At 48.6% G+C, this 5,428-nt stretch overlaps 1 pseudogene; it reads left to right on the plus strand.

Moving 5' to 3' along the window:
* The first annotated feature begins 923 nt into the window (after positions 1–923).
* LOC124617279 lies at positions 924–993 on the plus strand (annotated as a pseudogene).
* Positions 994–5,428: the final 4,435 nt, after the last annotated feature.

The following is a 5,428-nucleotide window of genomic DNA, read 5'->3' on the forward strand; positions in this document are numbered from 1 at the left end:
TTTTTCCTTACTGCAGGTATATATCCTGGTAAACAACGAAATATCCGCGCCACAGTACTATGATACAGAACGGCGATAGAGAAGCCAAAACAAAGAGGGCGTAGACCATTGTTGAAACACAGTATCATGTGGTAATCCGCATTCTAAAGATGAAGGGGAGCGAAATCCATGCTAAATCGATGGTAAAAATTTACAGCCATGTGAGGCAATGTACAGGAGGCGCAGACACTTCCAGTGTGGTCAAAAAAGTCTGAACGACGCAGGGTGAAGTGGCAGAATGACTCTAAGAAAAAACCGGGAATCTCGATAGTGCTGGAGGTCCTGCCGTTCGAGGATCGGCGTGTCACAGTAGAGGTGATGGCGAGAAAACTGAAAATCAGTCATGTATCGGTTTTCAAACGTATCTCACGACATTTTTAGCCTGACACGCATTTCCGTTCACTGCTTCCACGAATGCTGGTATCCATTCAAAAAGCCTGCCGAATAGAGGATACTCAAGTCCGTCACGACAACTTTCTTAGCCGCCTGATCACCAGGGACGAGTGCTGCGTGTATGACTATGAACAAAGGAGACAAGGCAAGCATCGGAAACGCTTGGATTCAGCACAGCTGTGAAGGATGAAGACCGAACCAGCATCGCGCAAAGCGATACCGAATGTTTTTGGCCACTGCCACTGTATGATGCTAACAAATTATGCTCGTTAGTAGCCAAACCGTCACAGGAGCGTCCTTCTGAAATCCGACGAGGATCTGAAAGGCTGTCGAGACGAAGCGTAGCGGGAAGCTGTCCGAGGGGGAAATGTCTCAGCTTGTGTTCAGGACCCCATCTCTTTCTGCACAGGGCGCGGGCGCGGTCACTCTTGCTGCTGCTCTGGGATTTCAAATCTAAGCTCGCTGTTGTCCGCCTGCTTAGCTGAGAGGAAATACTCGCATCAGCGGTAAATATACAAAAATTTGAACGATACAGAGAAGATTAGCATGGCCCCTGTGCAAAATTGTGCCGGCATGGCAGCTCAGCGTGTTCGGTCAGAGGGTTAGATGCCTTCTGAAAAAAAAAAAAAAAAAAAAAAAAAAAAGCTGAGTGAACGGATCAACGAAGAGCCTGAACGGGTGTCATCGGACGTCTGCCCCGAACGAATACAAAAAATGGTTCAAGTGGCTCTGAGCACTGTCCCCTAGAACTTAGAACTACTTAAACCTAATTAACATAAGCACATCACATTCGAACCTGCGACCGTAGCGGTCGCGCGGTTCCAGACTGAAGCGCCTAGAACCGCTCGGCCACACCGGCCGGCCCCGAACGAATTCAACGAACAATACAGAACAAAATGAGATAAAAATAAATAGTGGTAACGTGCTTGCCTCAGATGCAAAGCGCCCGGGTTCGTTTCCCGGCCGGGTTGGAGATTTTCTCCGCTCGGAGACTGGGTGTTGCGTTGTGCTCATCATCATTTCATCCTCATCACCGGAACTCAAGTCGCCCAATGTGGCGCCGACTGAAATACGACTTGCACTCGGCGACCGAACTTCGTCGGATGCATTCTCCCGGCCAACAATACCATACGATCATTTCATTTCTTTTTGTTTCTTAGGCTCGCTGCTGTAGTCTCCTGGCATAGTTTCCACTGAGTGGCAGGCTTTCCAGAACGACAACCAGGTGATTTTCGAGTTGGAGGGTTTTCTCAATAGCCAGAGCGCAGTCTTGTTTAAGCAACGTCTCCGCCAAGTCACCCATCATGGGTGCAAATGTGTGACCATGAAGGGTCAGTATGTAGGGAAGGACCAACACAACTGCCAGGCCCCATGATAACGTTCATAAGATGCCACCACAGCTGTAGTAACGTACACTTATTTCGTCACCACTAATTTCATTCAGCGCATGTCGTCAAGAGACAGTGCCAGCAGTCTTTGCCGCTGGAACTGATGGGATACCAGTTCGATTTCACGCAGAGTACGCGAAGGAACTTTCCCCCCTTCTTGCAGCGGTATACCGTAGGTCTCTAGAAGATTGGAAAAGGGAACAGGTCATCCCCGTCTTCAAGAAGGGACGTCGAACAGATGTGCAGCGCTATAGACCCATATCTCCAATGTCGATCACTTGTAGAAGTTTGGAACACGGATTATGTTCGAGTATAATGACTTTTCTGGAGACTAGAAATCTACTCTGTAGGAATCAGCATGGGTTTCGAAAAAGACGATCGTGTGAAACCCAGCTCGTGCTATTCGTCCACGAGACTCAGAGGGCCATAGACACGGGATCCCAGGTAGATGCCGTGTTTCTTGACTTCCTCAAGGCGTTTGATACAGTTCCCACAGTCGTTTAATGAACAAAGTAAGAGCATATGCTGTAACAGACCTATTCTGTGATTAGATTGAAGAGTTCCTAGATTACAGAACGCAGCATGTCATTCTCAATGGGGAGAAGTCTTCCGAAGAAAGAGTGATTTCAGGTGTGCCGCAGGGGAGTGTCTTAGGACCGTTGCTAATCACTATATATGACCTTGCGGATAACATCGGAAGTTCACTGAGGCTATTTGCGGATGATGCTATAGTATATCGAGAGGTTGTAACAATGGAAAATTGTACTGAAATGCAGGAGGATCTGCAACTAATTGACGCATGGTGCAAGGAATGGCAATTGAATCTCAATGTACACAAGCGTAATGTGCTGCAAATACATAGAAAGAAAGATCCTTTATCATTTAGCAACAATATAGCAGGCCAGCAACTGGAAGCAGTTAATTCCATAAATTATCTGCGAGTAGGCATTAGGAGTGATTTAAAATGGAATGACCATATAAAATTAATCGTCGGTAAAGCACATGCCAGACAGATATTCATTGGAAGAAACATAGGGAAATGCAGTCCGAAACAAATTAAGTAGGTCGCAGTACACTTGTTAGCCCACTGCTTGTATTTTGCTCACAGGTGTGGGATCCGTACCAGACAGGGTTGTTGGAAGAGATAGAGAAGATGGAACGGAGAACAGGATCCTTTAGTAATCGCGAAAGCGTTACGGTGATGATAGATAAACTCCAGTGGAAGATTCTGCAGGAGAGACGCTCAGTAGTTCGGTACGGGCTTTTGTTGAAGTTTCGAGAACATACCTTGACCGAAGAGTCAAGCAGTATATTGCTGAAACTTCCTGGCAGATTAAAACTGTGTGCCCGACCGAGACTCGAACTCGGGACCTTTGCCTTTCGCGGGCAAGTGCTCTACCAACTGAGCTACCGAAGCACGACTCACGTCCGCTACTCACAGCTTTACTTCTGCCAGTACCTCGTCTCCTACCTTCCAAACTTTACAGAAGCTCTCCTGCGAAACATGCAGAACTAGCACTCCTGAAAGAAAGGATATTGCGGAGACATGGCTTAGCCACAGCCTGGGGGATGTTTCCAGAATGAGAATTTCACTCTGCAGCGGAGTGTGCGCTGATATGAAACTTCCTGGCAGATTAAAACTGTGTGCCCGACCGAGACTCGAACTCGGGACCTTTGCCTTTCGCGGGCAAGTGCTCTACCAACTGAGCTACCGAAGCACGACTCACGTCCGCTACTCACAGCTTTACTTCTGCCAGTACCTCGTCTCCTACCTTCCAAACTTTACAGAAGCTCTCCTGCTAAACATGCAGAACTAGCACTCCTGAAAGAAAGGATATTGCGGAGACATGGCTTAGCCACAGCCTGGGGGATGTTTCCAGAATGAGAATTTCACTCTGCAGCGGAGTGTGCGCTGATATGAAACTTCCTGGCAGATTAAAACTGTGTGCCCGACCGAGACTCGAACTCGGGACCTTTGCCTTTCGCGGGCAAGTGCTCTACCAACTCAGCTACCGAAGCACGACTCACGTCCGGTACTCACAGCTTTACTCCTGCCAGTACCTCGTCTCCTACCTTCCAAACTTTACAGAAGCTCTCCTGCGAAACATGCAGAACTAGCACTCCTGAAAGAAAGGATATTGCGGAGACATGGCTTAGCCACAGCCTGGGGGATGTTTCCAGAATGAGAATTTCACTCTGCAGCGGAGTGTGCGCTGATATGAAACTTCCTGGCAGATTAAAACTGTGTGCCCGACCGAGACTCGAACTAGGGACCTTTGCCTTTCGCGGGCAAGTGCTCTACCAACTGAGCTACCGAAGCACGACTCACGTCCGGTACTCACAGCTTTACTTCTGCCAGTACCTCGTCTCCTACCTTCCAAACTTTACAGAAGCTCTCCTGCGAAACATGCAGAACTAGCACTCCTGAAAGAAAGGATATTGCGGAGACATGGCTTAGCCACAGCCTGGGGGATGTTTCCAGAATGAGAATTTCACTCTGCAGCGGAGTGTGCGCTGATATGAAACTTCCTGGCAGATTAAAACTGTGTGCCCGACCGAGACTCGAACTCGGGACCTTTGCCTTTCGCGGGCAAGTGCTCTACCAACTGAGCTACCGAAGCACGACTCACCTCCGGTACTCACAGCTTTACTTCTGCCAGTACCTCGTCTCCTACCGAGTTCGAGTCTCGGTCGGGCACACAGTTTTAATCTGCCAGGAAGTTTCATATCAGCGCACACTCCGCTGCAGAGTGAAATTCTCATTCTGGAAACATCCCCCAGGCTGTGGCTAAGCCATGTCTCCGCAATATCCTTTCTTTCAGGAGTGCTAGTTCTGCATGTTTCGCAGGAGAGCTTCTGTAAAGTTTGGAAGGTAGGAGACGAGGTACTGGCAGAAGTAAAGCTGTGAGTACCGGACGTGAGTCGTGCTTCGGTAGCTCAGTTGGTAGAGCACTTGCCCGCGAAAGGCAAAGGTCCCGAGTTCGAGTCTCGGTCGGGCACACAGTTTTAATCTGCCAGGAAGTTTCATATCAGCGCACACTCCGCTGCAGAGTGAAATTCTCATTCTGGAAACATCCCCCAGGCTGTGGCTAAGCCATGTCTCCGCAATATCCTTTCTTTCAGGAGTGCTAGTTCTGCATGTTTCGCAGGAGAGCTTCTGTAAAGTTTGGAAGGTAGGAGACGAGGTACTGGCAGAAGTAAAGCTGTGAGTACCGGACGTGAGTCGTGCTTCGGTAGCTCAGTTGGTAGAGCACTTGCCCGCGAAAGGCAAAGGTCCCGAGTTCGAGTCTCGGTCGGGCACACAGTTTTAATCTGCCAGGAAGTTTCATATCAGCGCACACTCCGCTGCAGAGTGAAATTCTCATTCCAGTATATTGCTCCCTGCTACGTATATCTCGCGAAGAGACCATGAGGATAAAATCAGAGAGATTAGAGCCCACACAGAGGCATTTCGACAACCTTTCTTTCCACTAAAAATATGAGACTGGAATAGAAGGGGAACCGACAGAGGTACTCAAGGTACCCTCCGCCACACACTGTCGGGTGGCTTGCGCAGTAAGGATGTAGATGAAGATAATTGTGCCGATCTCATGATCATAGAACTCTAT

The sequence above is a fragment of the Schistocerca americana genome, chromosome 5 (assembly GCF_021461395.2).
Source record: "Schistocerca americana isolate TAMUIC-IGC-003095 chromosome 5, iqSchAmer2.1, whole genome shotgun sequence".
NCBI lineage: Eukaryota > Metazoa > Arthropoda > Insecta > Orthoptera > Acrididae > Schistocerca > Schistocerca americana.